This window comes from Nicotiana tabacum, chromosome 1, assembly GCF_000715075.1.
Source record: "Nicotiana tabacum cultivar K326 chromosome 1, ASM71507v2, whole genome shotgun sequence".
Lineage (NCBI taxonomy): Eukaryota > Viridiplantae > Streptophyta > Magnoliopsida > Solanales > Solanaceae > Nicotiana > Nicotiana tabacum.
Window position 1 is genome coordinate 30,901,577 of NC_134080.1, and position 13,466 is coordinate 30,915,042.

The 13,466-nt window shown below is 38.3% G+C and overlaps 1 long non-coding RNA gene across 5 annotated transcripts in view; it reads left to right on the plus strand.

The window, feature by feature from the left end:
- The window catches only part of LOC107768104 (uncharacterized), a 58,339-nt gene extending 47,607 nt beyond the window's left edge, over positions 1-10,732 (plus strand). For 3 of the 5 annotated variants that reach the window (XR_012707548.1, XR_012707533.1, XR_012707537.1), the window contains one exon: positions 8,191-8,518. This is a non-coding gene — a long non-coding RNA (uncharacterized LOC107768104). Of the gene's footprint in view, positions 1-8,190; positions 8,519-10,486 lie in introns of those variants that run through there. The other 2 variants (XR_012707536.1, XR_012707534.1) reach the window with 1 other exon arrangement.
- Positions 10,733-13,466: the final 2,734 nt, after the last annotated feature.

The window sequence follows — 13,466 nt, forward strand, 5'->3', positions numbered from 1 at the left end:
TCAATCCTCACTTCATTGTTCACATTTTCATCAACCACATCTTCAACTACCAAGGGACTTCGTCATCTTGCAACTCAACATCATCATCTACCACGACTTACTTTTGCTTAGAGGCATTCACATCACCGCCTTTCCCACTTTTTGTTGTAACCGCCATAACATGATTGTTCCCACCCTTTAGGTTCACTACCGTATCACTTGGTAGAGCACCATTTGAGCGAGTATTCAATGACTGAGAGATTTGGCCTAATTGCACCTCTAAGTTCCAAATAGAGGTATTGTGAGAAGCTAATTGTGCATCAGAATCCGCATTCTTCTTCATCATCTGCTCGAACATCATTTCAATTTTACTCATATCATTACCCAAAGAACTAGGGCCTTGAGGTGGAAATGGGGGTGGATTGTTTGGTTGTTGGTACATTGGGGGCCTTTGAAAGCCTTGCCCCCGGTTTCCTTGGTTTCCATTGTTCCATCCTCCTTGATTAGTGTTGCCACCCCAATTGTTGTTATTACCATTCCAATTCCCTTGGTTGCCTTGATTGTTGTTCTTATTGCCCCAGTTGTTGTTTTGGTTGTTGTTCCCCCAATTACCACTATTTTGTTGTTGATTGCCCCAATTGCCACTGTTTTGTTGTTGATTGCCCCAATTGCCTTGAGGTCTCTACTGTTGTTGGTTGGAAGAGTTGCCCCGTTGGCCTTGATAGTTGTTTACATATTGAACCTCTTCACTTTGGTCATCATGAACATCATTTTGAAACCCATCACATCCATCATCAAATTGCTCAGAATTCCCTTGGTTTTGTTGTCTTCTTTGCCTTCTCTTGTTGACAAGCATATTAACACCCTTCATGGCATTCACTTGGCAAAAATTTTGGACTTGTTGCAACTGTGCCTTAGCCAATTGGTTCATAGTAGTTGTCAACTCCACTATAGCTTGCCCATGGTCATGTAATTCCTTATGCAAATGAATAACCGCAGGGTCACCTTGAGGCACATTGGCTCTACTTTGCCATGCAGAAGAAGTGTCAGCCATCTCATCAAGTACATCACATGCCTCATCATACGATAGCTTCATAAAGTTTCCCCCGACAAGTTGGCTCACTATGCATTGATTTGTTGTATTGATGCCCCGATAGAAAGTTTGTTGGATCATAGCCTCGGTCATATAATTATTGGGGCATTCCTTCACCATCGTTCTATACTGCTCCCAAATCTCATGCAAAGGTTCTGTGGGATCTTGCTTGAAAGCCAATATCTCATCACGCAATGCCGCCATATGCCCCGGTGAGAAGAATGTAGCAATGAACTTATCCGCCAACTCATCCCAAGTTATGATGGAATAGTTGGGGAGTCTCTCTAGCCAATCCAATGCCTTCCCCCGAAGTGAGAATGGTAAAAGCCGCAACCTAAGAGCATCCTCAAATACATTCGTCTGCTTGCTCCCCCAACATGTATCCACGAACCTCTTGAGATGTTTGTAGGCATTTTGATCCGCAACGTCCGTGAAATACCCACGCTGCTCAAGTAAGGTCAACATCACGTTGGTTATTTGAAAATTGCCCGCCCGGATTCGGGGTAGGACAATAGCACTTGCATAGCCCTGGTTCGGAAGTACTCTAGGAGCCACTTTTGGAGGTAGCGGAGGAGGGTCTGGATTATCACCATTTGGATTAGCATTGGCATTTCGGCCTCTACGTTGTCCTTGAGGTACAAGAGATACCTCTTCTTCGCCGGCATCATCTACCTCCTTCCCCGCAATCACGTTTCTAAAAGGGTCATTAGCGTTGTTAGTTGTCATTATGGTACCTGAGTAGTGACACAAACAAGTAAGAAACAAAGAAGGAAAGAAGAACAATACACAAAACTAACTAAATAGATATCCAAAACCGTTAGCTCCCCGGCAACGGCGCCAAAAGGTGATCGCGGCCTACTTCACACTACTAATTATGTAGCGAGAGAGGGTCGGAGCAGCTTTTACCCGATTTTGGGTCGGGATCGATATCCACAGAGAGCTAGAAATGGAGTCGAGTATCTATCTAGTTTAGGATTGCGTATATGTTCCAAATTACACTTCTAATCATTTTTGGAGGTTTTCTTTATAATTCTACTTTTAACAAACTACAAATTGTAAATTAAGCTAAGAGTTAAATGCTACAGGTTGTTCAAATAGTTTAAATGGCACTAGGGTAGTGACATCCTCCTAGGTGGTCAATTGACGGTTACTTGAGTCTAAGGAACAATTGACATGATTGGGGAGTATGATATAACTGTTGCACTACTTTACCCACTCTACACCTCTCGGTGGTTCAAGTGATTTTGCCCAATTACTCAAGACCAACTGGGTATGCAAATTTGCACAAGCAACTTAGGGTTCAAGTTGGGTATTGCTCTCTCGAGGTTTAACCCTTTAGTTGGGTCTATCAATCTCTTGAGTATGCCCCAATTCCTTGTTGGATCAATTTCGGAGACTTGGACTCTCTTTCTCAAGAAGAGCCTTAGTCAACTAAACACAAACTAGTGTTTGCAACCACTAATTCAGTAATTAACCATGAAATTGATCCAAATATCAAACACCCATAATCAATTTAGCCCTAAAATACAAGACCCATCAATTACCCACACTAGGGTTGAGCCACAACCCTAGCTATGGGGTCTAGTTACGCATATTCAAAGAAGAAAAACAAGAAATAGATGAAGACAAACACATATTAATTAATTGTTAAGCTAAATACAATTATTCAATGATGAAATCTAGTTAAAGTTGCCCAAAATGACCAAGAAAAGTCGACCCACGAGCGCAGCTATGCTATTACAATATATTATGCCCTAAAAATGGAAAAAGGATCTATTTATACTAAGCTGAAAAATCTGGACAAAAATGCCCCTGCGGGGTTAGTGTGGACCGCACAGAATGGACTGCGGCCACAGTGACTTCTAATGCGGTCCGCACAAAATGGACTACGGACTGCATTGGCTTGAAAGCTCCAAACTGCAACTTCTCTGAATTTTGGCTCTTTGGACCGCACAGAATGGTAGTGCGGCCGCATGGACTCCAGTGCGGCCGCATTGCTTTTTAGCCTAAATAGCTGCTCTCTGAACCTCCTAGTGTGGACCGCACAAAGTGGTATGCAGCCGCACTAGACCTATTTTGCCTGAGCTTGTCTTGTCTTTGGTACTTGTGCATGTTTCACTCCTTTTGAGCTGATCTTTGACATATTGTCACTTTGTTGATCAAACCTGCAATCAAGCACAACTTATGAGCCTTTTAGGACTATTTTATATGAGTTTCTAATCAAAGCATGAGCAAGAAGGAGTATAAAATGCGTCAAAATCCCTAGTTATCAACCACAAATTCATGCTTCAGTATTGTCAAAAGCAAAAAGCTCTAAAATGCATTCCAGATTGATTAGGGCTTCAAGTGCAAAGCGCAACTAAAGTGTGGGCTTTAGTTAAAAACGGCGCAACTAAGGGGAAAAAATAAAATACATATGTAATTCAAGAAATAAGTAACTAACCCATTCCTAATGTCTTTGTCAACAACTAATATACTTATTTGTTGATAATATTTGTCTTTTAGCACCGCTCGATTCAAGATATAATTCATGGGAAATGAGGCATACACCTTAGTGCTTTGCCTATATTGAAGTGCAAATTAAGTAATGTTAAGCGCCCTCCCTGAGCTTTTCTGAGCTTCAGTGTTTAAGCGCACCTTAAATGAGCCTTTGACAACACATGCTTATATTGTTTGTATACAACATACCTATCTGTTGTTTAACACCATTCAAATGAGACAACAATTAATGATTAAATTGCGTTAGAACTTGTCCATTGTTTACTGTAAAACTTATAATTTTCTTTACATTTCTCCTTTTTTGATACGTGTTTGACTTCCACAGTTAATACTTTCAAGGGGATTGGTTATTGTTGTAGTATTTTTTGGTTAATTTTAATGTGTTATGTTGGAGTTTTGATACATAAAAGATAGTGAATCCTGCTACATAGGTTGCCACTTCATTTTCCGTATTTGAACTTAAGAATAAGAGGCATAAATAAAGAAAAGCCAGGAAAATGCCTTGATCTACACATACTCAAATTGGATTAAAACTTTCTAATCCAATTTTATAAATAGAAAGTTTCTGAGTTGATATTGTAGATCATCAGACTAAGCAGATTAAGCATATTTGGTTGCATGTTCTTTTTATCTGGTAAGTAAAAGGAAAGAAGCTATAGGCGAATCATATTGCTAGATCCAGAAAAGCTACATTTGACCTAGAAATTACCTAAGCTTTTAGTCGTCTCTATTTCATTCAACATTTATTATATCCGCGTGCCAACTTTGTCATGGTAAAAAGTAGGAATAATTTTATTAAGTTATGTGTCTTTGTTTTTCCTTAACGAAATCTTTTCCTCTTTCTTTCCCGTATTTCATGTTGTAATATATATTCTGTCACGACCGGACCAGTCGTTTTGAGTATTTGCACTTTGCTCGCTAATTTTCGGGCATGACTAGACTCATACGATGCATTATGACTTATGTAAATCATCGGTTTTGGTTTTCAGGATAATCAGAATAGATTTGTAAGAACAATACTCACCTTGAAGCTTTAAATTTGAAAGGTTTAACCAAGTTTTGACTTTTTAGTATTCGATGTCGGATTTGGATTTTGATAATTTGGTTAGCTCCGTCGGGTGATTTTGGACTTAGGAGCGCATCCGGAATGGAATTTGGAGGTTCGTGGTAGATTTAGACTTGAACTAGCGGAATAGGAATTTTGGCGTTTTCCAATTGGCAGTGAAAATTTTAATATCAGGGTCAGAATGGAATTCTGAAAGTGGTGGTAGGTCTGTTGTGTCATTTGTGATGTGTGTGCAAAATTTCAGGTCATTCGGATGAGGTTTGGCAGACTTTTTGATCGAATGTGGAATTCGAAAGTTTTGGAATCCTTAGGTTTGAATTCGAGGGTGTTTTGATGATTCGATGTTGTTTTGAGTGTTCTGAAGATTGGTATAAGTTTGAATAGTGATATGTGACTTGTTTGTATTTTTGGTTGAGGTCCCGGGGGCCTCGGGATGATTTCGGATAGTTTTCGGAAAGGTTAAACTTGAGAAATTTCAGTTGATGTTTCTGCTTCTGTCATATCCGCACCTGCGGATTGGGGACCGTAGGTGCGAGCTCCGCAGGAGCCGAAAAGAGGCGCAGGTTCGTGGAGGACCGCAGGTGCGGCTTAGTAACTGCATCTGCGATGCCGTAGAAGCGATGAGGCGACCGCAGATACGAGGCCTGGTGAGATAAGTGAAATCCGCAGAAGCGGATGTTGTGCCGCTGAAGCAGAAGCGCAGGTGCGCATATGGGATCGCAGGTGCGAAAGTACTGGGCAAAATGTATAAAAAGGTCCCTTCGTGATTTTCAGTCATTTGTTCATCTTTTTTGTGAGATTTTGGAGCTCCAAGCTGTGATTTCAAGAGGGAATCAAGTGTTGATAGAGAGGTAAGCTACTTGGGCTTTGTATCTTATGTTTATGGTGATTATTTCATTGTTTAATCATGAAATTAGTGGGAAAAATTGGAGAAAGAGTTGGGAAATTAGGGCTTGAAATTGGAGAGTTAAATTGGGGATTTGAGGGACCATTTGAGGTCCGATTTTGATGATCTCGGTATGTATAGACTCATGGAAAGATGAGGATTCTATTGATGTGATTTTTATCGGATTACGAGACGTGGGCCCGGGGGTCGGGTTTGACCAATTTCAGGATTTTTGATGTAATTTGATTATTTTCACATGGGCTGTGTCCCCTTAACATATATTGATGTTATGATTCTAATTTTGGATAGATTCGAGGCGATTTGTGGCCGAGTCGAGTGGAAAGAGTATTGCGGAGTTGATTTTCATCCGGTTCGAGGTAAAATGATTGTAAATGTTGTCATGAGGGTATGAAACCCCGGATTTCACATCGTTTTGCTACTTTGATGTGACACACACGCTAGATGACGAGCATGGGGTCATGCACCGTTGGGGATTGTGACTTGGTCCATCTCGTACGACTATTTAGTCGCGTATTTGATTGAAAACTGCTTGATATCATTGTGTTTTGGAAAGTAGTGCTATGTTTTGGGCAGAATGCCATACTTGAGTCTTGCGCCAACTGTTTGGACCCATAGGGGATTTTTACTATATTTTCTCACTGTTTTTGGACTTAATATTTGTACTCAGTCATGCTGTGTTTTACTGATTTCATAACTTAGCCTTATTTACCCAGTTTTGATACTATAAATGATATGTTTAGGCTGAACGCCATGTTTTACTGATAGCCCGAGTGGCTTGTGAGGTTAATGACTGAGAGAGGCCGAGGGCCTGATTGTGAGGTTAATGACTGAGAAAGGCCGAGGGTATGATTGTGAGGCAGATGGAGAGAACACGCACTTCCTTATCCACTGATCAGCTGCCCGAGCCCCCAGCATCAGCTCCCACGAGGTGTAGAGGGCGAGGCTGAGGTCGTGTTAGAGGCCGAGGTAGGGGCAGAACTCAGCCCAGAGTAGCAACACTAGTAGCGGAGCCTCAGGTTGAGTTTGATGATGAGGTTCCGGTCCAGGTAGTTCTGGAGGGCCTAGCACAGGTCCCAGAGTGGTTCATTGCTACCCCAGTACTCCAAGATACTCTAGTCCATCTAGTGGACCTTATAGAGAGTGTCATCCAGGCATTGCTTCCTGTAGCACCAGTTGTAAGCACGTGATTTTTGCCCTATATGAGAATTACTCCCAAAAAAATTCAAAAATAAAATAATTTTTCTTGGTGTGCAATTTTTGTGATATTTTGTGTAACTATTTGTATGTTTGTCTATGCATGTTTATTTGTTAAATTAATAAAAAATACAAAAATAGGCATCTTTTGCATTTTTAGCATTTAATGTCCAAATGAATAATTTTATGCTTAATTATTACTTAATTGTGCGTTAATTGTTATTGGAAGTTAATTTGCGCTTTTATAACTTAATTTAGTTCTTAATAATAATTTAAGTACTTTTATAATTTAGTTTTAGAAAAATAAAAGAAGAAAAGAGAACAAAAATACAAAGAAAAATCGGATTGGGCCACTTCTTCAATTTCAAACCACAAGCCCAAATAATTGCCCAACTTTCCCCATGACCCGGTCCGTTTCAAACCGGGTCGATCCGGTCCGCTCCATTAACCCAACACCCCTTCTTCATTTTTGTCCAACACAAAACAAAACCGAAAAAATAAAAAATAAAAAGTGAATTATCACTATTAATAGTTTTATTTTTTGTTTTTTTATATATAAAAAAAATCCGAAAATATTTTATTTTATTTATTATTTTTATTTTAAAATATATATATATATAGTAATTTCGGAAATGATTTTAAAAAAATAAAAAATAAAAAAATAAAAAAAAGTAAAAGAATGTAGAAAATTTAAAAAAAGTAAAAAGTTTTAAAAAATTTAAAAGTAAAATAAGGTTGGAATTAAAAAATAAATATAAAGGTATCTGAAAATTTAAAAAATTTAAAGTAATTGAAAGTAGCATTTTTAAAAGAAAAAGAAAAGATAGTGGTTTGTTTTTTAAAGAAAAGTTAAATAAAGTGAGATTCTCTTTTAAAAAAATAAAAAGTGTGATTTTAAATAAGATAAAGTAATTAAAGTTGGAATTTTAAAAATAAAAGTAAATAAAGGTGGGATTTCTTTTTCTAAAAAAATAAAAGCAATTTGTAAGTGGGATTTCTTTTAATTAAAAAAATAATAAAATAATAAAAAAACAAATCTGAAAATTTCGAAAATTTTGCTATAAATAGAAGAGAAAATTTAGGAAGAAGGGGTGGAAAAAAAGAGGAAAAACTAGATAGAGAGAAGAAAAAAAGAGGGGGCGGAGTGAGAAGTATACACCCGATATACATTCTGGATACACTGAATATACAGGGGCAGAATTCATTTTGGAGAGTTTTGAAGTTGAAAAAGAATAGTTACTGTTTCATTGCCTCGCTTAAGATCTGAAATAGTCAGAACCTTCCTGCCTTTTACTTCTTCTCTATACTTGGAGTCGTTTATAGTCTCCTGGGTTTTCTACTATTCCTACTGTTACTGGTCTATTCCTGTGTTGCTGGACTGTCGTTGTTGTGCTACATTGTTACTACTGTTGCTGCTTCTCAGCTTCATCTTCTCTTGTTTTCCAATACCAGGTACACGAATGTAATACTAGTTATTGCAAGCTAAAAATGTGGAAGCATGAATACATATGAAGAATCGAATTTTGAAGTTTTAATTTCGCTTTTTCTCTGTTCCTTTTATTGATTGTATTTAGGCTATTTTATGTATTATTGAATAATAATTGGAATAAGAGAAAATAACATAAGTTAGTCTTTAATGAATCGGCTTGACAAAACGGGTTAATTCACTAGCTATGAAGGTTCTAAGATTATCAACAGTAGGTTAATTGTGAACAAGTACTTAAATTTAGCTAAGGCATGAATTTGAACTAAATTTCGTGAATTAGGTATTATGGCATGATTTGAGTTCAAACAAAATTAGAAGAACGTTTAAGTCTAATAAACTTTCTATTAAGCTTTAGTAATTATGGTTAAATCCAGTTTCAAATGGTTGTGAATAATTAATTCCAATAGTTTTTTTTTATATATAACAATGCGAGCTTCAATCTAACTATATTTGATTCTTTTGAATATTAGTTGTCAAATTTTTATTTTATTTATAATTTCGAATTTTTTTAGTAAAATTCTTGTTCATCAATATTTGTATTAATATAGCAATTAGTATGCCATGCTTTCTTAAATAAAAAAAAGCTCGTAATTAATTAGGATTTTCTTTATTTATTTTAGAGACTAATTTTAATAGAAAAGATGTAGTCGCTTTAGGATTTGTCCATTTAAAATAAATGAGATGAGCCTCGCCTAGTAAAATATATAGATTGCGGGGCCCTCACAAATGTATGTGTTAATTACTTAGAACTCGGGATCGGCCGCTTAGCGAACTTCACGGCCTTTTCTCAAAATAACCCTGCGCTAGTCGCTTTAGGCGCGTATTTAATAATGTTATCTCCTTAAACTCGGGTGCACATTTATGTGACCCAAATCCAAATCTCAACGAAATCGAAATGTGTCTCTAATCACGGGTACATTGATTGTGACGTGGTCTGAGATGTATTTCCATGACATTGCAAATTCTTTTTAATAATGAATGAGACGAGCCTCGACAAACAAAAAATGCACAAGCTGCGGGGCCCTCTAAATGTATATATTAAAATACTTAGAATTCGAGGACAGGCCGTTTAGCGAATTTTACGGCCTTCCCCAAAATAACAAGACGCTAGTTGCTTTAGGCGCGCCTTTAATAATTTATTTTCCTTAACTCGGGTGCACATTTATGTGACCCAAATCCAAATCTCAACCGAGTCGAGATATGCCAAACAACTACGGGTGCATTGATGTAACGTGGTTCGAGATATGTTTCCACGACGTTGCAATTCTCGTAAAATAATAACAATAAGTAAGAAAGCGGTAAAAAGATAAAATTTTGCACATAAGTTCATATTTGTATAAAATCAGATAATCAAGCCGAATATAACAGTTGAGCGACCGTGCTAGAACCACGGAACTCGGGAATGCCTAACACCTTCAACCGGGTTAACAGAATTCCTTATCCGGATTTCTGGTGCGCAGACTGTAATATGGAGTCATTTTTTTCCTCGATTCGGGATTAAAATTGGTGACTTGGGACACCCTAAATCTCCCAAGTGGCGACTCTGAAATAAATAAACGAATCCCGTTTCGATTGTCCTTTAATTGGAAAAAACTCCCTTGTACCCTCGCGGGTATTTAAAAAGGAGGTGTGACACTGATTGATGGGAGTCGAGTCATGAGTGCTTGAGAGGCTTGTCCGAGGGGCTATATATACATACATACGAGTGATGTTTTGCCCGAGGGGCTTGTTTTGTGAAATTACTGTTTTCACTCCTCCTTAAAGTGAGTCTATTGAATATGCTGATTAAATTACTGATTTCACTCATCTTTATGCTGAGCCTCTATTGAAAATGTTAAACAAATGTTTTAAACAACTTTCATTTAAACTGAAGTTTTTACGAGATGTTCGGAATTTAATCACTGATTGGGTTTTGTTATTTCCACTGAAATTTTTAAGTTATAAGATGTTTATGAATTCCTGTTTGCCGTGGAATTGTAAACGAACTATGTTTTTTCCCGAGGGGCCGATTATGATTTTCATCACATTCACTATAAATTACATTGAACCTCTACTGAAACGGCTAGAAAGACATTTTTCAAAGGATTTTACGGAAATTGGAATTTAACGAGATGATTTGATTTATATCCTGTTTTGGAAACATATTGTACCCACTGTGGTGCTATGACGTGGTTTACGTGATTTCTTACCGCTCAGTCTTTATTTACTTTTATTACTTATTGAGTTGGCATACTTACATTACTCCATGCACTTTGTATGCAGATCCAGGTATTTTTGAGCTCGGTGGTAGGTTCATCGGAGTTAGCAAGGTAGCTGTTTGGCAATCGCATCCCTACTTTTCTCCCTATTCATTCTCCCTTAGTGTACTTTGTGATTTTCCCCGACCATGTTGGTCTTGAGATTGTCAAACAGCTGTAGTAGATGTTCATGACTAGTGATACCTCGATGTCGGGCTTTCTTTCCGCACTGTTGTTTGTTTTGAACTCTAAATAAAGGTTTATTGTTAAATAGATTTGATTTTATCCTAAGAATGGTAAATACTGATTGGTATTGGGTTTGTTTCGGCTAGCCTAGTTCCATGATAGACACCATTATGACCGGATTGGTTTTGGGATCGTGACAAGTTAGTATCAGAGCCTAGGTTAGATAGGTCTCACGAGTCATAAGCATGTTTAGTAGAGTCTTGTGGATTGGTACGGAGATATCTATACTTTTCCTCGGGAGGCTGCATAACCTTTAGGAAAAACTTCACATTCTTGAATTCTTATCATGTGATATTGATTCAGCTTGAAATTCCTTCCATGCGTTCGTATGCGTGCATGAGCGCTCGGTATCAGTTGTGCATCTACGACTTGTGATTCCCTGATCGAGGGACAAGATGTGATTTCTATGTGTTCATGTTGGGACAGTCTGGAGGACTTAAGGTCGGGCTCTGCTTGTAGCTTGAGCACTGAGGTGTTGATTGTGTGAGCGCGTGCTTTTAGAGTTATATGTTCGATAGTCCTATAAGGGGAAGTGATGACTGGATAGGCATAAAGAAAATAGATTCAAATTGTCAAACCACCAAAAGAGTGAGAAAAAGGGTGGCAAGTGTACATCAGGAGAGCAGACTGGGTAATAAAAAGCAAATCAATCGAATAGCTAGTCCTTCCTTTCTTTCTCCTTCCATATTTCAGGTTTTAGAAGAGTTAGTTTCGCGTAGGGCACCTTTACTACGTAGTGAGTATGATGTGACTACGAAATGCATTCATATGATTTAAAGGTGACGAGAAGAGTTTACTTGAGGGTAGAAAGAACTATCCAGTGCTTGAATTTCATCATGTTATGATGTATAGGCCCGAGTTGTGGGTGTGTTGAAGGACCTTTTCATGTTGTCTAGTTGGGAAGTGAAGTAGATTTTATGTTGTGATATGAGTTCAGACTCAGGAAGGTTAAGTGATTGTGTAATGGTTATGATTATGGAAGAGTATAGAGAGATACCGGTTTGAGGCTAAGCAGATGGGCTATCTCCTGCAGGGTGTCCTGAGGGTATGTGATCCCTATGTTGTTTAATAGTGAGTTTCTTTTACCAGTGAACTATATGTAGTATGATTTGAGTTTGGATCGCTTATGAGAATGGGCTTGACTGTTACGAGGGTGAATGCGAGATTTGCAGATGATTGGAAAAACTAAATGGTTTGTGTTGCATGAGCTTATGAAGGATTTAGTTGAATCTCACTATGGTACTATGGCAATAATAGAGTACGAGCATTGTGAGTTTGTGTATTTTGATCTATGGCTTTGAACCAAGTGGGGGAGGTTGCTATTGATCAGTTGATTGCATGGTTATGTGCTATGTTGGTTCCAGTTTGAGGCATATTGGTGAATCAGTTATGGCTTACAGAGGTTGAGATCGAGGATGACCCGAATAAGGGAAATTTTTGATAGGGGTTATGTTATGCTTTACGGGCGTATAAGAATTTATGAAATGACTTGAGTTGTTGGGAAGGATGTAATGGAAATGGAGCAGTAATTTATTTGGTTGCATTAAGGTGGGGTTACTTTCTGCGGTGTCGGAGTGCTAATGGAGCACAAGTCGTCCGGTCCATTTGATCAGTCTAATTGAGGTTTGAGAAGAGTGGATAACTCTTGAGAATGGTTCTAATGGTTCAAGATTTTACTTGTAATAATTGGGGTTTTAGGTGTGTATTTGGATAGAAACTGAGGTTTACATTAGAGGATGACAAGACTTGTGGCATTTCTGCATCATTATGGATTCTACATACCAGTATAAGGAAGGTAAATATAATGGCTTTAGATTCGCAGAACATCTCTTCAGAGTGGGTATCTCGGTTGTGGTACTTTTTGGGGTGCTTCAGAAGAATATAATGGCTTATGAGCCTTAGGGTGGTGTGATTTTATGCTTGGGTCTCGTGTGGTGAGTCTGGGTTGAGGACTTCGGTATCATGGCAAGGAGAAATATCAATTCGAAGGTAAATCAGAAGAACCTTGGGGATGATAGGACGGCTTGGTAGTAGGTCGGATCGGCATGGTAAGGGATATGATTAGTTCTTTGGATGCTTATAAGGTAATAAGTTTCTACAGGTATTTTGTGGCAATGCTCTTAGGTTTTTGCTAGCTTGCGTAGCTTGGTTGAGATAAGAAGATTCAGTCCTGACGGTTTGGTTTAGTGCAAATGGGATTCGAAGAGTTCTTGATGATTTCTACCATGGTTAGAGATGTATATTTTATACCAGCGTGAGGAGCATGTGATGTATAGTGATTTCCTTCTAAATGGGATCAAATGGAAAGTTCTTGGCTAGTTGAGTACGTATCTCGGAATGAATTATGAAGTCCTTATAATTGACATGGGATGGCATGGTATATGCGGTATGTTGTGTAGGGTTGAGAGTGCATGTGTAAGGTTACAGTTCAGTTCTGAAATGAAGGCCATAAATTCTTAGGCAGTAGGGACAGTTTCAGATGACTAGATAAATGAGATCACTGATTGGTGTGGCTTGATGAGAGTATACATTTCGGAAAGGGCGAGGTCTTTTGAGTTATGGATATTTCCTTGGTATTGCGGCACTCTCTTGTTTGATCGATTGCTGGAGTTTAGATTTTGCCTTGTGGCACAGGAAAATTTCAGGAGTATTTCTCGTAAGATGACCGTGTAATCGGAGAAGTGTGGGTATTCAGGCGGCGGAGTTGAGACCAGAATTGGTGATTCGAATGTCCTAATGGATTTGGGGACTGAGAGTTT